Below are 25,725 nucleotides of genomic sequence, written 5' to 3'. Positions count from 1 at the left end.
GTACGTACAGTACTCGTGTACTGTACGTACAGTGCTCCAAACACGCTCCACGTGGCGGCTCCCCCACGCCCCCAGTCACCCCTCCCCCTCGCCACGTGCTCCATACTCTCCGCTGAGTAAGTTTTGTGTAAAGTGTTTGTTGTTGTTGTTGTTTTGTTTTAATGAGCCCCGTCCGGTTATTATTCATCCGTATTTAATATCTTAGTTGTGTTCAGAAGTGTTGTGGTTTTTTTGTAATCGTGTTTTGTTTAAACTAAATGTTTTTTCGTTGAACTCAATAATAATTATGAGAACGCATGGGCCAACGCGTTTCGGTTTACGCGGTTTCACTTTAAGCGGGGGGGGGGGGGTCTTCGTCACAACCCAGACGGATATCGAGGTACGTCCGTCCACAAACACACGGCGTGTACACAACACAAAGATCCCCCGTGTAGCCTTAGCAGTCTGTAGGGGCAAGTGCTGTTAGCGAGCACCTATGAAGGCCGGCACGGCACACGAGGGGGTGGGTGGCCAGCACCATATATACCCACACACACACGAACAATATTTATTTTATTATATAATATTATTATATTATATAATTATATTATATTAGTTTATCATATTATGTTTTATTTTTATTATTTTGTTATTTTCATTCTACGTGACTTTACCGAAAGAACCAAGAAGATGAATCCCTGCAGTCACGAAAGCTTTAAATCGAAAAATGAACAAACAAACCATATTTAAAGGCCCTTACGTGGGTCACATTTAAAGACATCAATCACAAGAGATAACGAATCCCAATGGGCCGTCGCAACCAGGAATGAACCTCAGAACTCCGTTGTCGTGGTTAAATAAAGGACGCAATTCCCAATGGCTATTTCTCAATCGTGATTAATTAAAGTAGCGAGACAAAGTGGAGATTGTCAATGGATAGAGTTCATCACTGAGCACGTGGTCGTGTGTTACCCACCCACCCCCTGCCCACTAATAGCACTTGTCCCAACAGTCCACCAATACTACACGGGGGATCTTTGTCTTTGGTCAGCTGTGTGTTGTGGGGGGCGGTGGCGCAGTGATTAGCGCACCGCGGCGTGAATTTTCAGAAATTGTCCCGGTTTGGCCTACCCCCCCCCCCTCTAGGTCAACTCGGCCATAACTGAGTGTCTGCTACCCGGTGTGTCAGTAGACATCAACGTCGGGGAGACAAAGGCGGCCCGGGGCGTGACGCTGGCCAACAAAACCCCCAAAGTTTGACGTGCCGGCCTTAATAGGTGCTCGCTAACAGCACTTGCCCCGACAGTCTTTATGTCGGCTGTAGGGGGTGAGGGGCCTCTGACACACACAGCACCACACCCCGTCAATCGAGTTGTAGAAAAGTGGTCACACTCAGCTACCGGATTATAAGACGCATCCACCCACCCTCATCCCTCCCACCCACCCTCATCCCTCCCACCCACCCTCAACCCTCCCTCATCCCTCCCACCCACCCTCATCCCTCCCTCATCCCTCCCACCCACCCTCCCTCATCCCTCCCACCCACCCTCCCTCATCCCTCCCACCCACCCTCCCTCATCCCTCCCACCCACCCACCCTCATCCCTCCCACCCACCCACCCACCCTCATCCCTCCCACCCACCCTCATCCCTCCCACCCACCCACCCTCATCCCTCCCACCCACCCTCATCCCTCCCACCCACCCTCATCCCTCCCTCATCCCTCCCACCCACCCACCCACCCTCATCCCTCCCACCCACCCTCATCCCTCCCACCCACCCACCCTCATCCCTCCCACCCACCCACCCACCCTCCCTCATCCCTCCCACCCTCCCTCATCCCTCCCACCCACCCTCATCCCTCCCACCCACCCACCCACCCTCATCCCTCCCACCCACCCACCCACCCTCCCTCATCCCTCCCACCCACCCACCCACCCTCATCCCACCCACCCACCCTCATCCCTCCCACCCACCCTCCCTCATCCCTCCCACCCACCCACCCTCATCCCTCCCACCCACCCTCATCCCACCCACCCACCCTCATCCCTCCCACCCACCCTCCCTCATCCCTCCCACCCACCCACCCTCATCCCTCCCACCCACCCACCCTCATCCCTCCCACCCACCCACCCTCATCCCTCCCACCCACCCTCATCCCACCCACCCACCCACCCTCATCCCACCCACCCACCCTCATCCCTCCCACCCACCCTCCCTCATCCCTCCCACCCACCCACCCTCATCCCTCCCACCCACCCTCATCCCACCCACCCACCCTCATCCCTCCCACCCACCCTCCCTCATCCCTCCCACCCACCCACCCTCATCCCTCCCACCCACCCACCCTCATCCCTCCCACCCACCCTCATCCCTCCCACCCACCCTCATCCCACCCACCCTCATCCCTCCCACCCACCCACCCTCATCCCTCCCACCCACCCTCATCCCACCCACCCACCCACCCTCATCCCACCCACCCTCATCCCTCCCACCCACCCTCATCCCTCCCTCCCACCCTCATCGCTCCCACCCACCCTCATCCCTCCCACCCACCCTCATCCCACCCACCCACCCTCATCCCTCCCACCCACCCTCCCTCATCCCACCCACCCTCATCCCTCCCACCCACCCTCATCCCTCCCTCCCACCCTCATCGCTCCCACCCACCCTCATCCCTCCCACCCACCCTCATCCCTCCCACCCACCCACCCTCATCCCTCCCACCCACCCACCCACCCTCCCTCATCCCTCCCACCCTCCCTCATCCCTCCCACCCACCCTCATCCCTCCCACCCACCCACCCTCATCCCTCCCACCCACCCACCCTCCCTCATCCCTCCCACCCACCCACCCACCCTCATCCCACCCACCCACCCTCATCCCTCCCACCCACCCTCCCTCATCCCTCCCACCCACCCACCCTCATCCCTCCCACCCACCCTCATCCCACCCACCCACCCTCATCCCTCCCACCCACCCTCCCTCATCCCTCCCACCCACCCACCCTCATCCCTCCCACCCACCCACCCTCATCCCTCCCACCCACCCACCCTCATCCCTCCCACCCACCCTCATCCCACCCACCCACCCACCCTCATCCCACCCACCCACCCTCATCCCTCCCACCCACCCTCCCTCATCCCTCCCACCCACCCACCCTCATCCCTCCCACCCACCCTCATCCCACCCACCCACCCTCATCCCTCCCACCCACCCTCCCTCATCCCTCCCACCCACCCACCCTCATCCCTCCCACCCACCCTCATCCCTCCCACCCACCCTCATCCCTCCCACCCACCCTCATCCCACCCACCCTCATCCCTCCCACCCACCCACCCTCATCCCTCCCACCCACCCTCATCCCACCCACCCACCCACCCTCATCCCACCCACCCTCATCCCTCCCACCCACCCTCATCCCTCCCTCCCACCCTCATCGCTCCCACCCACCCTCATCCCTCCCACCCACCCTCATCCCACCCACCCACCCTCATCCCTCCCACCCACCCTCCCTCATCCCACCCACCCTCATCCCTCCCACCCACCCTCATCCCTCCCTCCCACCCTCATCGCTCCCACCCACCCTCATCCCTCCCACCCACCCTCATCCCTCCTTCCCACCCTCACCCCACGTCACTTTATCGAAAGAACCAAAGAGTATGGATTCCTGACGTCACGAAAGCTTCAAATCGTTGGTTTTCACGTTAAATGTGGACTTTGTTATGCCCACCGTTTAGTTTCTGTACCCCCCCCTCTCTCTCCATCCACATCCCCGTGTCCCGCTGTAGTGGTGAGCAACACCGGAGATTTGAAGTTCGTTTTCTCGACGCGGCAGTGAAACGATTTTATTTACCAGGTAAGTCCCCACTGATCTGCTGTGTAGCCCTTTTCTTCAGAAGCCACCGGCCATCACAACATGATAGCTCAACGAAGTGGCTTCATCATCATCATGTGCGGGAAGTTATAGTCGCAGCCGAGTTACTCTAACCGCGGGGTGATGGGGAATCTAAATGTGGTGGGCAAAAACCCGGAGGACCCGGAGAAAAATCCGCGCGACCACGAAGAGAGAGACATGCAAACTCCAAATATACAGCAAAAGGTCAGGGTCGAGGTCGAACCCACGACCTCCTGTATACCGGGCGAGGTTGTTAACATCTCCTAGCCACCGTGATGATGATGAGAGAGATGCAAACTCCAATTATAAAGCAAGTGGTCAGGGTCGGGGTCGAACCCACAGCCTCCTGTACACCAGGCGAGGTAGTTAACATCTCCTAGCCACCATGATGATGATGAGAGAGAGACACGCAAACTCCAATTATACAGCAGCAGGCGTCAGGGTCGAGGTCGAACCCCGGACCTCCTGTACACCGGGCGAGGTAGATTAACGCAAGTCGGTCGGCAGCTTGCGTGTGGTGAGGTCAAGTGTGGGTACTCCCTCTTCCAAGACGTACTGGCCAGCGTGGAAGAGTAGGCCAAATACCTTCCATAGAGGGGGGCCACCACAGAGGCCCCCCTCTACTGAAGGCCCTTTCCGCAAGCAGTGGCGTGAGCCGGCAATCGCAGAGCTGCGACTTTTAATCAATGTCAACAACAATAATGTTTGTATAGCAGCGTCATTTATACAATTTGCGTTCATCTCTCACAATCTCCCACACACGAAGGCGCATACACGTGGGGGGGGAGGGGGGGACCGGAGCAACTGCCGAAAAAAAAAACGTGTGCGAGGGGGCAACATTCGATCCCCGTACACATTGGACAGCATTGAGTCCACCCTTTGCCGTACCGCCCTCTCCTGGCGAGCCAGGCTATGGGCTCTTCGGCGATCACGGGGAAGGCAGCTGTGCAACATCTGTGCGGTGATCCACTAACCCTCGCTCTACCTTCACCCGACGCTGCATCACACGCCACGTGCATGGCCAAAAGCCTCAAACTCTCCGGTTCGATCCCCCCCTTCATCTCCTCCTCCTCACCGTGTCTCTTCCCACTGCTCCTGAGCCGGTGCCACTCGCGATTTCTTCAGCGCCGAGTCGGCAGATCCGCAGTGGCCAATTCCGAGCAGGGCCGGGCCGATCCAGGTCTTCACCGGAGCCGTCCTCTCTTCCCTGAGCACCCGGTCTTTCTCGGAGTCGGAGAGGACCCTGCGAGCGATGTGGATGCGTGTCTGCGGTTGCCGCCAGAGGTGCTTGGGAGGGCGTGGGTTACTGCACGGATCATGTTGATGGTGGTGGTGGTGTTGTTGTTCGTGATGGCTGTCGTGGTGTTGCGGCTGGGGTTGTGGCTGGGGTTGTGGCTGGGGTTGTGGATGGGGTTGTGGATGGCGATGAGGGTCCATTTCTGAGCTCTGTCGTGAGTGCGCGTGGGAAAGAGAGACCCGGTTAGGAATGCGCAGATTTGAGGCACGCACGAATCACGCACGTGAACACGCACACGCCGAGATTGGGGGGACAGAATCACGCCCGGTCGCCTTTGTCTCCCTAATACCGACGTTGATGATGAACCACACTGGCTACTTACGCCACCACCGCCCGGCTGGTGGCCACGTACCCAACGAGAGTAGAGATGTGTGTCACCTTCGGCAGGCCGGCCTGACCAGCGTGGTGAAGTATGGTCCACTATCCCTACCCTAACTCCATAGCCCCACGGTAAAAGCACTCATAACCTCTCCAGTCTTCTTGGTTCTTTCGGTAAAGTCACTAAAAGGGAGATGATAAAATAATAAAAATAAAACATAATAAAATACAATTCTCACGACGTTTCGGCCACAACGCAAGCAGCCGTCCTCAGGTGAAGAACAGGTCTGTTGGAAAGACAGCGTCTGAATGAACACCACCAAGCTTGGCAGCGTATATTTGCAAATTCCTTTGTCAAGACACTCTTCCTCCCCTAACCCAGCTTAAATATACGCTGCCAAGCTTGGTGGTGTTCATTCAGACGCTGTCTTTCCGACAGACCTGTTCTTCACCTGAGGACGGCTGCTTGCGTTGTGGCCGAAACGTCGTGAGAATTGTATTATATTATTATGTTTAATTATTATTATTTTATTATCTCCCTTCTACGTGACTTTAACCGAAAGAACCAAGAAGATGAATCCCTGCAGTCACGAAAGCTTTCAATCGAAATTTAACCGCTCCAGTGTCTGACTTCACACCGTACATGGAGTTGGCCGGCTTAGGTGGAGGAGCGAGGATATTCTCAGACTGAATCGTGGTGTATATGATCAGCAGCAGAACTCCTTCGACATGTGAACAGAGGTGGTAAAAACATATTTGTGTATTATACCAGCTAAGGCCCACTGAGCGATGTTTCTCTCTTTCAGAAGCGACCTGACCATCACAGAATGATAGCTCAACGAAGTGGCTTGTCATCATGTGGAATATTTTTGTTAGCAGCCATATACTCGGAACGCGTGTTGTCGATTCTAAATGTGGAGGGACAGACCGGGGGGAACCCGGAGAAAAATCCACGCGGCCACAGGGAGAGAGAGACACGCAAACTCCAAATATACAGCAGCAGGCATCAGGGTCTGGAGTTAGTTAACATCTCCTAGCCACCGTGATGATGATGAGAGACACGCAAACTCCAAATATACAGCAGGCGTCAGGGTCTGGATCGAACCCACGACCTCCTGTATACCAGGCGATGTAGTTAACATCTCCTAGCCACCATGATGGTGATGAGAGAGAGAGACACGCAGACTCCAAATATACAGCAGGCATCGTCAGGGTCTGGATCGAACCCACGACCTCCTGTACACCAGGCGAGGTAGTTGACATCTCCTAGCCACCGTGACGATGAGAGAGAGAGACACTGCAAACTCCAAATATACAGCAGCAGGCATCGTCAGGGTCGGGATCGAAACCCACGACCTCCTGCACACCAGGCGACGGAGTTAACATCTCTTCTACGTAGCGAATCAAACCTTTATGGCACAGGAGACAATACAGCAGCAGTCCTCGAGAAATGTCAACATGGTACCACCTCCGTGAGAGTGAAAGATGATAACTCCGCATATTTCCCAACAATGGAAAACTTCCCCCACCGCATGAAGGATAGTTTTAATATTTTTAAAGCGTCGAAAAGTATCGATTTAAAGCTTTCGTGACTGCAGGGATTCGTCTGAATGAGACGCTGTCTCCCCGACAGACCTGTTCTTCACTTGAGGACGGCTGCTTGCGTTGTGGCCGAAACGTCGTGAGAATTGTATTTTATAATGTTTTATTATTATTTTATTATTTCCCTTCTATGCTACTTTTACCGAAAGAACCAAGAAAGACGTCGAAAAGTAGTTGTGGAGGGGTGAGATTTTTAAATCTTTCATGGAATCACACACACGTGCTTTAATAGCCGTCAAAGAGTGAATCAGATCACATTGCCAAGCTCGCACTGCAAAGCCTTTCAAACCATTGAAACGTTCCGTCTACGCACCGTGTTTACGTGCGTTCTGTGTGTCTTTGTCCGTGGCATAGAGTGTCTGTGTCTAGTGGTGAGGGCAACTCTCCGCTACGAGCCCGGCCACCCGATTTCGACACCAGCCCACGGTCACCGCCAACGCCAGCGACGATTGCACGAGTACCTGGAGCGGTGTGTGTGATCGTCAGTCCTGGGGAGACAAAGGCGGCCTTGGTAGGTGCCACTCGCTAACAGCACTTTCCCCAGGAGCCTGTTTATATACGGGCTACACGGGGGCATCATTGTTCTGTTTATGACGGATCTTTGTATCTGTGTATGATCACATGAACTGTATTATGTGTATGTGCGTTGTGTACACGCGTGTTTATGTATCTGTGTTTATGTATGTGTGTGTGCGCACACACACACACTCACCTTGACTCCGTGACTCCCCCCCTTGTCTCTCTGTGTGCTTCGAAGTGTCTATGTGCCCCCCCCCCTCCTTGTCTTTGTGTTTTCCCGAGTCTCTGTGAGTCTGCGTTTCTCAGTGTCTCTGTTTCCCCAAGTCCCCTGTTTCTATATATGTGCGTCTCGGTCTATGAATGTGCGTCTCTAATTCACATCGTGTCTCTCTGTGTGTCCCCAGGTCTTCCCGTCTCCCTGTGTCTCTCTGTGGTGTCCCTGTGTGTCTCCTCGTGTCTCGATGTGTCCGTGTGTGTCTGTGTCTCCCCACGTAGATCCGTGTGTCTCTGTAACACCTTGTGTGTGTCTCAGTGTCTCCCCGTGTCTCCACTTTGTAACCGCGTTTGTGGGTGTGGCTGGGAAAATTGGAAAGGCAATACGGGCGTAGAGATAAAATAACACAACCACAGTCTGACGACAATCACAACCACATTGTGAACACAATATAATCACCACCACACTCTAAACACAATATAATCACAACCACACTCTAAACACACCCTAACCACACTCTAAACACAATGTAATCACAACCACACTCTAAACACACCCTAACCACACTCTAAACACAATATAATCACCACCACACTCTAAACACACCCTAACCACACTCTAACCACAATGTAATCACAACCACACTCTAAACACACCCTAACCACACTCTAAACACAATGTAATCACAACCACATTGTGAACACAATATAATCACCACCACACTCTAAACACACCCTAACCACACTCTAAACACAATGCAATCACAACCACATTGTGAACACAATATAATCACCACCACACTCTAAACACACCCTAACCACACTCTAAACACAATGTAATCACAACCACATTGTGAACACAATATAATCACCACCACACTCTAAACACACCCTAACCACACTCTAAACACAATGCAATCACAACCACATTGTGAACACAATGTAATCACAACCACACTCTAAACACACCCTAACCACACTCTAAACACAATGTAATCACAACCACACTCTAAACACACCCTAACCACACTCTAAACACAATGTAATCACAACCACACTCTAAACACACACTAACCACACTCTAACCACAATGTAATCACAACCACACTCTAAACACACCCTAACCACACTCTAAACACAATGTAATCACAACCACACTCTAAACACACACTAACCACACTCTAAACACAATGTAATCACAACCACACTCTAAACACACACTAACCACACTCTAAACACAATGTAATCACCACCACACTCTAAACACACCCTAACCACACTCTAAACACAATGTAATCACCACCACACTCTAAACACACACTAACCACACTCTAAACACAATGTAATCACAACCACACTCTAAACACACCCTAACCACACTCTAAACACAATGTAATCACAACCACACCCTAACCACACTCTAACCACACTCTAAACACAATGTAATCACAACCACACTCTAAACACACCCTAACCACACTCTAAACACAATGTAATCACAACCACACTCTAAACACACCCTAACCACACTCTAACCACAATGTAATCACAACCACACTCTAAACACACCCTAACCATACTCTAAACACAATGTAATCACAACCACACTCTAAACACACACTAACCACACTCTAAACACAATGTAATCACAACCACACTCTAAACACACACTAACCACACTCTAAACACAATGTAATCACAACCACACTCTAAACACACCCTAACCACACTCTAACCACAATGTAATCACAACCACACTCTGGCCACAACCACACTGACCAAAATTTAATCACAACCACATCCTAACCACACTCTAACCACAATCACATCCAGACCCTTACCACAATCTAATCACACTCTAACCACAATGTAACCACACTTTAACCACGATCCGCAACCACAGCCGAACCACAATCCTAACGGCACAATCACAAACAAGTGAAGTCAGTTTTATTTTAGTTTACACACGTGACGCATTTCTGGCACTAATCTGCATCATCACATTAATACTCAAAACATAAACATCGAAAATGCTGTACACCAGAAACCACACCATAACGACAACCACACTTTAACCACAATCTAACCACACTAACCACAACCACACTCACCATAATCACAAACATAGCGTAATGACAACAAAACCCAAACCACAATCTAACCACACTCTAGCCACAATAATAACCACCCCCTGATCACAACCAAAACTCAAACCACAATCTTAACCACAAATCACAACCACAATCTAATCACACTATAACCACATCCTAATCACAACCACACACAAGCTACAATCTAACCACAATAACAACACTCTTCACAATTACAACCACACTCTAACCACAATCATAACCGCATAGACAGGGCAGAGAGTGCTGTGAAGAATGATGATTTCCCGAAAACGTTGCCTGTTATATACAGTACTTTGTCTTTATAAAGCCACACACATACAGTCATATGTAACACAAGACACCCATTAGCGTCATTGTGGAGATTTAAATAAGCAGACCACCCGCCACTTTTCGTATCTGTCTCTCTACATGAATACAATTTTGTACCACGACTCAACACATAACCCCTACTACAATCTAACTAATCATATATGGAAAATACAAAATAGGTTTTACCCTCTCTGGCAATAAAACAGGTGTTAAGATGTGTACCGTACACACAAAATAGAAACGTTTAGCAATAAATTAAGTTCGCAATAACCAGACGTGCTTGTGGTGTATGCAAATCAGTTTTAAATACAATTCTATATCAAATATTATCTGATAATTATCAGAAAATGCTTGTTTGCATGTACACAAGTACCGTGTGTGATTAATACGATATTGATTCCTTCCAAAAGGTTTTATTTGGTGTTTGAAGATCTTAACACGTCCTGTTTTATTGCCAGAAAGGGTCAAACTATTCTTATGTGTTCATACTTTGTTACTGGCAAAAAGGTCCCATTTTGTAACTCATCATATCTGCCCCAACGTATAAATGCAATGTTGTACCATGACTTAACAAATACGATTCCTACAAACTGTTTACGGTATAGTAAGCCACTGGTGTGCACTCCTTCAGCGGAGTAGCAAAGTGACACAAACTCTGCTGAAGAGCCTCTCATCATGGCCAGCAGCAGACATCCACGTTGCCATCTCGGCCCTCAACACAGCAATCCTGCCATCATGCACAGGCCATGGGTTCAGTGTTAGTCTGTGGGTCCAGTGTTAGTCTGTGGGTCCTGTGTTAGTCTGTGGGTTCATTTTTAGTTTATGGGACCAGTGTTAGTCTATGGGACCAGTGTTAGTCTGTGAGTCAGTGTTAGTCTGTGGGTCCAGTGTTAGTCTGTGGGTCCAGTGTTAGTCTGTGGGTCCATTTTTAGTCTATGGGTTCAGTGTTAGTCTATGGGTCCAGTGTTAGTCTGTGGGTCCATTTTTAGTCTATGGGACCAGTGTGAGTCTATGGGTCCAGTGTTAGTCTATGGGTCCAGTGTTAGTCTGTGGGTCCAGTGTTAGTCTATAGGTCCAGTGTTAGTCTATGGGACCAGTGGTAGTCTGTGGGTCTATTGTTAGTCTATGGGTCCGGTGTTAGTCTGTGGGTTCCTGTGTTAGTCTATGGGTCCAGTGTGAGTCTATGGGTCCAGTGTGAGTCTGTGGGTCCAGTCTATATAAAACCACTGTAGCCTGCACTCCTTCAGCAGAGTAGGGATAGTAGAACTCCGTGACCTCTGTCTCTTGAAGCACTCTCATCGTGGGGAGGTGACAATGGCAGCCAGAGCCCGAACCTTTTTCTGCTGCCATCATGCTCAAGAAGAGAACTGCTACTATGTGAATATACGATTACCGTGGAGGAAAACACCGTTTCAAATCCATAACGCTTGCAGCATGCAGCTCTGTGGTGACCTCCCAGTGTTCACGACTCAGTGTTTCCAATTAACCCCAGCCCTGGTTCCAAGCAATTTAGGGAGACACGTTGCTAGGCAACCAGGTGACCGGAGACACAGGGGGTGAGGGTGGGGGTGGGGGCGAGGGTTGGAGGTGCGGTCGAGGTAATGGAGGTGTGATAATTGACGATTAGGGGCGACGTTTCAGATCCATATTTAGGGGGGAGTCCTGGCTGTGACGGTTATTGATCGGGCGGAGGCGGGTAACGTTCAACAATCATAGTCAATCCACTGCTGGATGAGGCATCCACACATTGTTCATCATCTCTCGTGATGCTGTGATGTGATGAATGCAGCCAGCACCTGCAAACGAGTGGATTTCATCTCCTTGATACACAAACTCCTGTGGGGGCCGTGTCCCATCATTCAGCCCACTGGGTTGTGAGCAGGAAGCCAACGTGGGTAACCGGGGTTCACAGTGCAGTGTGCTAACCACTAAACTTATTATCCCCCAAATATAACCAGATACCCCCCCGTATGCCCTTGACAGACTTTTGGGGCAAAAGTGCTGTTAGTTGTGAGCACCTATGAAAGCCAGAATGACACACGAGGGGGTGGGTGGCCAGCACCACGTCCAACCGCCTTTGTCTCCCCAGTGGCGATGTTTACACACCACACCAGACACTCATTCGAGGCTGAGTCGACCTAGGGGAGGCCCAGAACTGGTTGAGATCAGTCACCGGTGTTGGCCGTGAGCGGGAATCGAACTCGTCTCACCGACTGTTGGGGCAAGGGATGCAAGGCAAAGCACCGATGGAGGTCTGCGTGTCTTCAACAAAATCTACCGGGAAGACCACCAACACGAATTTAGTGTTTTGCCCATAATACATTTATTACGGGAACAATGTTCAAACACATGCCTGTAAATAAAAGTGCCTCTTTAAAATTACGTGGTCGCACGTAAGCAAGTTATCAATAAAAAAAACATTTGTGTATCCGTTAACAAGAGATATATCATAATAATTGGTTCTTTACCCTTCTATCTGGCAACAAAACTGACACCTTCTTACAAGGAGTCATGTTTGAATAGACCGCAATACCTGCAGTCATAAAACAAACAAAAGAACATAACTCTGATAATGTGCACTGTCCTTGAAGTTGATTGGTCCACACCCGAGACAGCCTTCCCCAGAGCCTAGTCTCACATGGGTTGGACCAGATGACGCCAAAAGGCGCACAACTAAACGACAATGCACCATCAGAGTATGAGAGCTCGGGGCAAGCATCTACACTATGGGAACCTCATTTGCCAGTAAAAATATGATAATTGGTTCTTTACCCTTCTATCTGGCAACAAAACTGACACCTTCTTACAAGGAGTCATGTTTGAATAGACCGCAATACCTGCAGTCATAAAACAAACAAAAGAACATAACTCTGATAATGTGCACTGTCCTTGAAGTTGATTGGTCCACACCCGAGACAGCCTTCCCCAGAGCCTAGTCTCACATGGGTTGGACCAGATGACGCCAAAAGGCGCACAACTAAACGACAATGCACCATCAGAGTATGAGAGCTCGGGGCAAGCATCTACACTATGGGAACCTCATTTGCCAGTAAAAATATGATAATTGGTTCTTTACCCTTCTATCTGGCAACAAAACTGACACCTTCTTACAAGGAGTCATGTTTGAATAGACCGCAATACCTGCAGTCATAAAACAAACAAAAGAACATAACTCTGATAATGTGCACTGTCCTTGAAGTTGATTGGTCCACACCCGAGACAGCCTTCCCCAGAGCCTAGTCTCACATGGGTTGGACCAGATGACGCCAAAAGGCGCACAACTAAACGACAATGCACCATCAGAGTATGAGAGCTCGGGGCAAGCATCTACACTATGGGAACCTCATTTGCCAGTAAAAATATGATAATTGGTTCTTTACCCTTCTATCTGGCAACAAAACTGACACCTTCTTACAAGGAGTCATGTTTGAATAGACCGCAATACCTGCAGTCATAAAACAAACAAAAGAACATAACTCTGATAATGTGCACTGTCCTTGAAGTTGATTGGTCCACACCCGAGACAGCCTTCCCCAGAGCCTAGTCTCACATGGGTTGGACCAGATGACGCCAAAAGGCGCACAACTAAACGACAATGCACCATCAGAGTATGAGAGCTCGGGGCAAGCATCTACACTATGGGAACCTCATTTGCCAGTAAAAATATGATAATTGGTTCTTTACCCTTCTATCTGGCAACAAAACTGACACCTTCTTACAAGGAGTCATGTTTGAATAGACCGCAATACCTGCAGTCATAAAACAAACAAAAGAACATAACTCTGATAATGTGCACTGTCCTTGAAGTTGATTGGTCCACACCCGAGACAGCCTTCCCCAGAGCCTAGTCTCACATGGGTTGGACCAGATGACGCCAAAAGGCGCACAACTAAACGACAATGCACCATCAGAGTATGAGAGCTCGGGGCAAGCATCTACACTATGGGAACCTCATTTGCCAGTAAAAATATGATAATTGGTTCTTTACCCTTCTATCTGGCAACAAAACTGACACCTTCTTACAAGGAGTCATGTTTGAATAGACCGCAATACCTGCAGTCATAAAACAAACAAAAGAACATAACTCTGATAATGTGCACTGTCCTTGAAGTTGATTGGTCCACACCCGAGACAGCCTTCCCCAGAGCCTAGTCTCACATGGGTTGGACCAGATGACGCCAAAAGGCGCACAACTAAACGACAATGCACCATCAGAGTATGAGAGCTCGGGGCAAGCATCTACACTATGGGAACCTCATTTGCCAGTAAAAATATGATAATTGGTTCTTTACCCTTCTATCTGGCAACAAAACTGACACCTTCTTACAAGGAGTCATGTTTGAATAGACCGCAATACCTGCAGTCATAAAACAAACAAAAGAACATAACTCTGATAATGTGCACTGTCCTTGAAGTTGATTGGTCCACACCCGAGACAGCCTTCCCCAGAGCCTAGTCTCACATGGGTTGGACCAGATGACGCCAAAAGGCGCACAACTAAACGACAATGCACCATCAGAGTATGAGAGCTCGGGGCAAGCATCTACACTATGGGAACCTCATTTGCCAGTAAAAATATGATAATTGGTTCTTTACCCTTCTATCTGGCAACAAAACTGACACCTTCTTACAAGGAGTCATGTTTGAATAGACCGCAATACCTGCAGTCATAAAACAAACAAAAGAACATAACTCTGATAATGTGCACTGTCCTTGAAGTTGATTGGTCCACACCCGAGACAGCCTTCCCCAGAGCCTAGTCTCACATGGGTTGGACCAGATGACGCCAAAAGGCGCACAACTAAACGACAATGCACCATCAGAGTATGAGAGCTCGGGGCAAGCATCTACACTATGGGAACCTCATTTGCCAGTAAAAATATGATAATTGGTTCTTTACCCTTCTATCTGGCAACAAAACTGACACCTTCTTACAAGGAGTCATGTTTGAATAGACCGCAATACCTGCAGTCATAAAACAAACAAAAGAACATAACTCTGATAATGTGCACTGTCCTTGAAGTTGATTGGTCCACACCCGAGACAGCCTTCCCCAGAGCCTAGTCTCACATGGGTTGGACCAGATGACGCCAAAAGGCGCACAACTAAACGACAATGCACCATCAGAGTATGAGAGCTCGGGGCAAGCATCTACACTATGGGAACCTCATTTGCCAGTAAAAATATGATAATTGGTTCTTTACCCTTCTATCTGGCAACAAAACTGACACCTTCTTACAAGGAGTCATGTTTGAATAGACCGCAATACCTGCAGTCATAAAACAAACAAAAGAACATAACTCTGATAATGTGCACTGTCCTTGAAGTTGATTGGTCCACACCCGAGACAGCCTTCCCCAGAGCCTAGTCTCACATGGGTTGGACCAGATGACGCCAAAAGGCGCACAACTAAACGACAATGCACCATCAGAGTATGAGAGCTCGGGGCAAGCATCTACACTATGGGAACCTCATTTGCCAGTAAAAATATGATAATTGGTTCTTTACCCTTCTATCTGGCAACAAAACTGACACCTTCTTACAAGGAGTCATGTTTGAATAGACCGCAATACCTGCAGTCATAAAACAAACAAAAGAACATAACTCTGATAATGTGCACTGTCCTTGAAGTTGATTGGTCCACACCCGAGACAGCCTTCCCCAGAGCCTAGTCTCACATGGGTTGGACCAGATGACGCCAAAAGGCGCACAACTAAACGACAATGCACCATCAGAGTATGAGAGCTCGGGGCAAGCATCTACACTATGGGAACCTCATTTGCCAGTAAAAATATGATAATTGGTTCTTTACCCTTCTATCTGGCAACAAAACTGACACCTTCTTACAAGGAGTCATGTTTGAATAGACCGCAATACCTGCAGTCATAAAACAAACAAAAGAACATAACTCTTGTAAGAAGGTGTCAGTTTTGTTGCCAGATAGAAGGGTAAAGAACCAATTATCATATTTTTACTGGCAAATGAGGTTCCCATAGTGTAGATGCTTGCCCCGAGCTCTCATACTCTGATGGTGCATTGTCGTTTAGTTGTGCGCCTTTTGGCGTCATCTGGTCCAACCCATGTGAGACTAGGCTCTGGGGAAGGCTGTCTCGGGTGTGGACCAATCAACTTCAAGGACAGTGCACATTATCAGAGTTATGTTCTTTTGTTTGTTTTATGACTGCAGGTATTGCGGTCTATTCAAACATGACTCCTTGTAAGAAGGTGTCAGTTTTGTTGCCAGATAGAAGGGTAAAGAACCAATTATCATATTTTTACTGGCAAATGAGGTTCCCATAGTGTAGATGCTTGCCCCGAGCTCTCATACTCTGATGGTGCATTGTCGTTTAGTTGTGCGCCTTTTGGCGTCATCTGGTCCAACCCATGTGAGACTAGGCTCTGGGGAAGGCTGTCTCGGGTGTGGACCAATCAACTTCAAGGACAGTGCACATTATCAGAGTTATGTTCTTTTGTTTGTTTTATGACTGCAGGTATTGCGGTCTATTCAAACATGACTCCTTGTAAGAAGGTGTCAGTTTTGTTGCCAGATAGAAGGGTAAAGAACCAATTATCATATTTTTACTGGCAAATGAGGTTCCCATAGTGTAGATGCTTGCCCCGAGCTCTCATACTCTGATGGTGCATTGTCGTTTAGTTGTGCGCCTTTTGGCGTCATCTGGTCCAACCCATGTGAGACTAGGCTCTGGGGAAGGCTGTCTCGGGTGTGGACCAATCAACTTCAAGGACAGTGCACATTATCAGAGTTATGTTCTTTTGTTTGTTTTATGACTGCAGGTATTGCGGTCTATTCAAACATGACTCCTTGTAAGAAGGTGTCAGTTTTGTTGCCAGATAGAAGGGTAAAGAACCAATTATCATATTTTTACTGGCAAATGAGGTTCCCATAGTGTAGATGCTTGCCCCGAGCTCTCATACTCTGATGGTGCATTGTCGTTTAGTTGTGCGCCTTTTGGCGTCATCTGGTCCAACCCATGTGAGACTAGGCTCTGGGGAAGGCTGTCTCGGGTGTGGACCAATCAACTTCAAGGACAGTGCACATTATCAGAGTTATGTTCTTTTGTTTGTTTTATGACTGCAGGTATTGCGGTCTATTCAAACATGACTCCTTGTAAGAAGGTGTCAGTTTTGTTGCCAGATAGAAGGGTAAAGAACCAATTATCATATTTTTACTGGCAAATGAGGTTCCCATAGTGTAGATGCTTGCCCCGAGCTCTCATACTCTGATGGTGCATTGTCGTTTAGTTGTGCGCCTTTTGGCGTCATCTGGTCCAACCCATGTGAGACTAGGCTCTGGGGAAGGCTGTCTCGGGTGTGGACCAATCAACTTCAAGGACAGTGCACATTATCAGAGTTATGTTCTTTTGTTTGTTTTATGACTGCAGGTATTGCGGTCTATTCAAACATGACTCCTTGTAAGAAGGTGTCAGTTTTGTTGCCAGATAGAAGGGTAAAGAACCAATTATCATATTTTTACTGGCAAATGAGGTTCCCATAGTGTAGATGCTTGCCCCGAGCTCTCATACTCTGATGGTGCATTGTCGTTTAGTTGTGCGCCTTTTGGCGTCATCTGGTCCAACCCATGTGAGACTAGGCTCTGGGGAAGGCTGTCTCGGGTGTGGACCAATCAACTTCAAGGACAGTGCACATTATCAGAGTTATGTTCTTTTGTTTGTTTTATGACTGCAGGTATTGCGGTCTATTCAAACATGACTCCTTGTAAGAAGGTGTCAGTTTTGTTGCCAGATAGAAGGGTAAAGAACCAATTATCATATTTTTACTGGCAAATGAGGTTCCCATAGTGTAGATGCTTGCCCCGAGCTCTCATACTCTGATGGTGCATTGTCGTTTAGTTGTGCGCCTTTTGGCGTCATCTGGTCCAACCCATGTGAGACTAGGCTCTGGGGAAGGCTGTCTCGGGTGTGGACCAATCAACTTCAAGGACAGTGCACATTATCAGAGTTATGTTCTTTTGTTTGTTTTATGACTGCAGGTATTGCGGTCTATTCAAACATGACTCCTTGTAAGAAGGTGTCAGTTTTGTTGCCAGATAGAAGGGTAAAGAACCAATTATCATATTTTTACTGGCAAATGAGGTTCCCATAGTGTAGATGCTTGCCCCGAGCTCTCATACTCTGATGGTGCATTGTCGTTTAGTTGTGCGCCTTTTGGCGTCATCTGGTCCAACCCATGTGAGACTAGGCTCTGGGGAAGGCTGTCTCGGGTGTGGACCAATCAACTTCAAGGACAGTGCACATTATCAGAGTTATGTTCTTTTGTTTGTTTTATGACTGCAGGTATTGCGGTCTATTCAAACATGACTCCTTGTAAGAAGGTGTCAGTTTTGTTGCCAGATAGAAGGGTAAAGAACCAATTATCATATTTTTACTGGCAAATGAGGTTCCCATAGTGTAGATGCTTGCCCCGAGCTCTCATACTCTGATGGTGCATTGTCGTTTAGTTGTGCGCCTTTTGGCGTCATCTGGTCCAACCCATGTGAGACTAGGCTCTGGGGAAGGCTGTCTCGGGTGTGGACCAATCAACTTCAAGGACAGTGCACATTATCAGAGTTATGTTCTTTTGTTTGTTTTATGACTGCAGGTATTGCGGTCTATTCAAACATGACTCCTTGTAAGAAGGTGTCAGTTTTGTTGCCAGATAGAAGGGTAAAGAACCAATTATCATATTTTTACTGGCAAATGAGGTTCCCATAGTGTAGATGCTTGCCCCGAGCTCTCATACTCTGATGGTGCATTGTCGTTTAGTTGTGCGCCTTTTGGCGTCATCTGGTCCAACCCATGTGAGACTAGGCTCTGGGGAAGGCTGTCTCGGGTGTGGACCAATCAACTTCAAGGACAGTGCACATTATCAGAGTTATGTTCTTTTGTTTGTTTTATGACTGCAGGTATTGCGGTCTATTCAAACATGACTCCTTGTAAGAAGGTGTCAGTTTTGTTGCCAGATAGAAGGGTAAAGAACCAATTATCATATTTTTACTGGCAAATGAGGTTCCCATAGAGTAGAAGAGATATATCTATAGGCATGAGCAGCAACCTTTGCAGGCAAAGTTCCATGTTCTTAGACATTTGAGTGAGATAAAGTGCGGTGTACGTACACATTTTAACACATAGGCTTTCGCGACCAATATCATCCATAAGAGGGTTTTTTTGGGTTAGATCGCGTAAATAAATGTGTCGTTAAAACCCACCACCACCCGACACAGCCAACTAGTAAGGGTTGTCACGTGAACAGAACGTGCCAATTCATCACCAGGACAGCACAAGAACTTCTGCGCGCTTGCGCAAGAGCGTGGTCACCACATCTACAACTATATATAACGAAACAGGTGGACGTCTCCACAAATCTGTCTGTTGCCTGATGAAGCTGGTTGTAATTACTGGCGAAACGTCGTACTCAGATTGTAAATGTTGTGGCTTTGCTCTCCTACACACCGGTTAGTGCTGTACTAGTATACTACACTATACACTACACTATACACTACACTACTATACACTACACTATACACTACTATACACTACACTATACACTACACTTATACACTGCACTATACACTCCACTACTATACACTACACTATACACTACTATACACTACACTATACACTACACTACTATACACTACACTATACACTCCACTACTATACACTACACTTATACACTGCACTATACACTACACTACTATACACTACACTACACACTAGTGCTGTACTAGTGACGAATTGGCCACGTTCTGTTTACGTGACAAACCTTACTAGTTGGCTGTGTCGGGTGGTGGCGGGTTTAATGACACGTTTATATATTCTTGGTTCTTTTGGTAAAGTTTTTCGGTAAAGTCACGTAGAAGACCAGGTCTTCACCTGAGGACGGCTGCTTGCGTTGTGGCCGAAACGTCGTGAGAATTATTTTATAATGTATTATTTTTATTATTTTATTACTTCCCTTTTACGTGACTTTACCGAAAGAACCAAGAAGATGAATCCCTGCAGTCACGAAAGCTTTAAATCGAAAAAGACACATTTATATATTAACACGATCTAACTGCAAAAAAAACCTGTATTATGCATGTACACATTGTTCACACAAACAACGGACCTCATTCAAGTAAACTCATCCTTCTTGTGATATTGGTTTCAGCTCTCGGGGCTCCCACCCAAAGCCACGATCGACGCCTTGACCGACGTCATCTCCTTTGGTGAGTGGACGAGGGGGGTGGTCGCAGCTGCTGCTGCTGCTGCCACAGCGAGGAGAGTCGTAGCAATGCAGCTGCGTGTCTCGTGCTCTGTGCTCGAATACAAAGGCTCGCAAACTGCTTCGCGTAATTTTGACATGAGATGCTGTGCTTCATTTGGGTTTAAAAGTCACAACGGTCTTGGCAACGTACAGTGAGGGAAACATAGTATTTGATCCCCTGCTGATTTTGTACGTTTGCCCACTGACAAAGAAATGATCAGTCTATAATTTTAATGGTAGGTTTATTTGAACAGTGAGAGACAGAATAACAACAACAACATCCAGAAAAACGCATGTCAAAAATGTTATAAATTTGCATTTTAATGAGGGAAATAAGTATTTGACCCCTCTGCAAAACATGACTTAGTACTTGGTAGCAAAACCCTTGTTGGCAATCACAGAGGTCAGACGTTTCTTGTAGTTGGCCACCAGGTTTGCACACATCTCAGGAGGGATTTTGTCCCACTCCTCTTTGCAGATCTTCTCCAAGTCATTAAAGTTTCGAGGCTGACATTTGGCAACTTGAAACTTCAGCTCCTCCACAGATTTTCTATGGGATTAAGGTCTGGAGACTGGCTAGGCCACTCCAGGACCTTAATGTGCTTCTTCTTGAGCCACTCCTTTGTTGCCTTGGCCGTGTGTTTTGGTTCATTGTCATGCTGGAATACCCATCCACGACCCATTTTCAATGCCCTGGCTGAGGGAAGGAGGTTCTCACCCAAGATTTGACGGTACATGGCTCCGTCCATCGTCCCTTTGATGCGGTGAAGTTGTCCTGTCCCCTTAGCAGAAAAACACCCACAAAGCATAATGTTTCCACCTCCATGTTTGACGGTGGGGATGGTGTTCTTGGGGTCATAGGCAGCATTCCTCCTCGAAACACGGCGAGTTGAGTTGATGCCAAAGAGCTCCATTTTGGTCTTATCTGACCACAACACTTTCACCCAGTTGTCCTCCGAATCATTCAGATGTTCATTGGCAAACTTCAGACTGGCATGTATATGTGCTTTCTTGAGCAGGGGGACCTTGCGGGCGCTGCAGGATTTCAGTCCTTCACGGCGTAATGTGTTACCAACTGTTAAAATGATATAAAAAAATAAACATGAACAGTTATGTTTAGGTAGCACGGTATATATTTGGAAAACCCATAGAGATTTGCAATCTAACAGAGGACGTGTGCATTACATGGTATTCTGGACATCACATTTTTTAAATTTCAACAGAACCAAGTATGATTAAAAATGTGTGCCAGATGGAACTGTATTCTAAATCAGCATGGTGCAGTTCTACCATAATACAACTATGTTATACTGGTAGGAACCTCCTGGTTACACCAGGCCACAGGGGATTATTGTGTCCGTCCGTCTGTCGTGCATCCAAAAATGGGAGGGGTGGGGCTGGGTGGAGAGGGGAGAGTGGGGAGGGGCTGGGTGGGGAGGGGCTGGGTGTGGAGGGTGGAGAGGGGCTGGGTGGGGAGGGTGGGGGGTGGGAGGGGTGGGCTGGGTAGGGAGGGGCTGGTCAACCCGTGGTGCCCTTATACAACTCAACGTTTAACCTACTCACGCCGGCTGGTGCCCGCCCTCACATCTTCTTGGTTCTTTCGGTAAAGTCACGTAGAAGGGAAGTAATAAAATAATAAAAACAAAACATAATAAAATAAAATAATATTATTTTATTATTTTATTTTATTATGTTTTATTTTTATTATTTTATTACTTCCTTTCTACGTGACTTTACCGAAAGAACCAAGAAGATGAATCCCTGCAGTCACGAAAGCTTTAAATCGAAATTTACCCGCCCTCACAGTCGGACATATTTGCGGAATACACCACGCCGCCATTGACACTGGCCATTGACCGAGCAACCCAACGTTCCTACCAGCTCCCTCCGCAGGAATGTGTTACAGAACAGCCCTCAACACAAACTGTGGGTCGTTAAGTGAGGAATCTATTAAGCTTATATGCTTGTATAAAAATGTACCATACTCTCTAGTGATAAAAATATATATTTAAAAAATCTGAAGTGTCTCCTTGCTCAAATGAACATCAGGTGATCCTCATTTCGTCTGGTGGCCCAGCGTCGAGTGGGAATTTCACTTTTATATTTGGGAGCCATCCTTTCCACATAACTACTTGTGATGTCTCACAAACCGTTATCAATTTTATCGACCCTGGAGGGATGATATGCCGATTCGACCGCCGACAGGGAATTATATTTGCAGCATCACAATTAAAGGTTAAGGACCTCCGCATTGTACTTATCACCAGAACTAATTCAGTCTCTCTTGTTGTTTCTCTGAAAACCAGACGCTCCATCAATGGCAAACGGATCATCCCGTGCACCGTCTCTCCGAGGAAGATTCTGGAAACCCACAATAGAAATTTCATACATTTTCTCCGCGGGTGCCCTCAGTAAGAGATCCATTACTTTTGTGTACATTTAACCTCGTTAAAATTATTAAATACTAGCTTATATACCCGACGTTTCCCAGGATTTCATTTTCTCATAGGTACTATTTGTTAGAAAGACCTTATTTTTTATTATTTTATTATTTCCCTTCTACGTGACTTTACCGAAAGAACCAAGAAGATGAATCCCTGCAGTCACGAAAGCTTTAAATCGAAACCTTAAGGTAGCTTTAGACTTTTCGGAAAGGCTCCATAAGAAAGGTGATAAGAAAAATGCACGACATTAATCGAGGATTTATTATTTTTAAAATGTTTTCATAAAAAGACAACACGATTTTTTGTTCTTCTTAAAAACTCATTCCGAAACTTAGAACTGTACGCGAGAACAACATGGCGATTCCTGAGCAGCATGATGGGCAACATGATGCCGACGGCGCCAATAACTACGTACCTAAAGTTTAATATTACCAAGGTACATGTTGCTTGTGTAGCGCCGTAGATGGGCCGCACTTACCTGCAATGGTGGACGGGGCCATCTAGGGCGGCACCTTGTTCCGCCAGGGGAGGGGCTGCAGTGCCAGCCCAAGAGGGGAGGGGCTGCTGGGGGCTCAGGATCCCACACAGCGAAGCCCCTTGGGGCCCTCGGCTGGGGGGGGGGGGCTGCGGGGGATCCGGGATCCCACGCAGCCCCACCCCTCGATGGGCAAGGGGTATAAAAGGGCACCTCCCCAGCCGATCTGGACCAGTTGAAGACCGAAGCTGAAGAACAGCTAGGTAGGACCCTGAGACCTCTAGCCCCGCTGTCCTTACCAGGGCCGGGACTCTGTGCGGCTCAGTGGCGAGACTCTGGGAACCTCCGGCCCGACGTCCTTGTAAGGGCTGGATCCAGTGGGTCAGTGGACAGAACTCGCACTCTGGATAGGGCGAGTGAGAATAGCCTCCCCCTAGGCACCCATAGCCGGAGGAGCCTGAGTCTAGTCCTGTGTTAGGGTGAGTCAGCCCCGAGGCCTCACTCAGACAGCGGTACAGGAGGACCCTGAGTCTAGTCCTGTGTTAGGGCACGTGAGCCCGGAGGCAGTGACTGCCCAGACAGCGGTACAGGAGGACCCCGAGTGTAGTTTTGTCAGGGTGAGTCAGAAGAAGCTTGTCAGCAAAAACTTATGCACTTGACTCCCCTATAAGCTGTACTCTGTTCTTAAAGACATTTTTAATGTGTCGCCATAAAGTTGAAGCTTTGAGGCAGTGAAAAATGAATGTTAACAAAGTAATAATAGTTTGTGACGTAAAGTCCTGCTCACAACAGGAAAGTTTGTGGGCAAAAAGACACATTGGCTGGACTTTGTTGTCTTAAGACTTAAGGACATTAAATGAAACAGCTGTACACAGGGGAAAAAGCGTGTTATATTGTGTAAATATGTATACTGTCATAAAACATTGGTTAATGTGTACGCTGTATTTTGAAAAAAGAGTAATAGAAACGAGAGAAAAAAGATATATTATGCATGAAGGGAGCTGTGATTTCGTATGTTATCTCACGCAGTGTCGACAAGAAAGAACAAGTATAACCCGTAAAAACAAAGTTTTTCACTATAAATCCTTTATATGCGTGGCGGCTAGAGTCCTCTCGTCCTCTGGCTTGAGATGGCTGCCACCTATGGGTCAGATGATTGCATTGCACCATTAAGCAATTGGTAATTAAATATAATATTTTTGTCCTAAAAAGTGTACAATTTCGGAATTTTTTTCACGAACATTAATTGTCACGCACAACGAGTCTGTGTGGAAAATGTCAGCTCGATTGGATCACGGGAAGTGGGTTAAAAAACGACCGAAAGATTTGCAAGCGAACTTAATATAAAGGATTTAAAAATGTCCCCTCACCCCTACCGAACACGTGACTTGGTAGGGCCCTTCCCCCCACTCAACACGTGCGAGTTAGTACGGCGAGGAATGTGACGTCACATCAAAATGTGCAACTTTAAATAAATATAGACAACACGTTTTACTGAATTAAGTAGACTTTTTAATAAATGTTTTCTCCGACAATATCAGAGTGCAGCGTCACATTAAATACGCACTATGACAATAGTTTAAAGCGATTTGAAACATGATTTATATATTTTAGGGGGGGAGGGGGCAGAGCTTTGTGACGTCATATTTGAGGGGCGGTCTGACTTTGTGACGTCATATTTGAAGGGGGGGGGTCTGACTTTGTGACGTGTGACGAGGGAGGGGTCAAAAATCGTCCAAAATCGCGTGACGTCATTTATGGACAGCCCCAAATATAAAGATCCCCCGTGTAGCCTTAACAGCTGAAGCGAGCAGCACCTATGAAGGCCGGCACGGCACACGAGGGGGTGAGTGGCCAACACCACGCCCGGCCGCCTTTGTCTCCCCAGTGGCGACGTTTACTACACACCGCTACGCCAGGTACTCATTTGAGGCCGAGTCGACCTAGGGGGAGGCTCACCGCGACACTGCCGCTCCCCCACCCCCCTCAGTGTCACCGACCCCCTCAGAGTCGGCGCTGCGATTCTCTGTGTCGGCGATTCTCTCGGCGCGAATCGTTGTGCCGATTCCCCCGCATCGATCCACGCGCGACGCGGGGTAACAGCCTCGCTTGCCGGGAACCACGGAGAGAGAAGCAGCAGCAGCAGGGGGAGAAGCAGCAGCAGCAGGGGGAGAAGCAGCAGCAGCAGGGGGAGAGAGCAGCAGCAGGGGGAGAAGCAGCAGCAGGGGGAGAGAGCAGGGAGAGTGGGAGCAGCAGCAGCAGGGAGAGAGAGCA

The 25,725-nt window shown here is 48.1% G+C and overlaps 1 long non-coding RNA gene across 1 annotated transcript; it reads left to right on the top strand.

The window, feature by feature from the left end:
• Nucleotides 1-1,168: 1,168 nt before the first annotated feature.
• Nucleotides 1,169-23,064, top strand: LOC144732781 (uncharacterized). The gene is made up of 6 exons (XR_013588246.1): nucleotides 1,169-1,256; nucleotides 3,770-3,837; nucleotides 5,002-5,160; nucleotides 7,448-7,604; nucleotides 20,437-20,494; nucleotides 22,839-23,064. It is a non-coding gene; the product is annotated as an uncharacterized LOC144732781 (long non-coding RNA).
• Nucleotides 23,065-25,725: the final 2,661 nt, after the last annotated feature.

Source organism: Lampetra planeri, chromosome 44, assembly GCF_965212315.1.
Source record: "Lampetra planeri chromosome 44, kcLamPlan1.2.h2, whole genome shotgun sequence".
NCBI classification, from domain to species: domain Eukaryota; kingdom Metazoa; phylum Chordata; class Hyperoartia; order Petromyzontiformes; family Petromyzontidae; genus Lampetra; species Lampetra planeri.
Note: the sequence above shows the minus strand (reverse complement) of the source record. Positions and strands in the feature narration are given on the sequence as shown.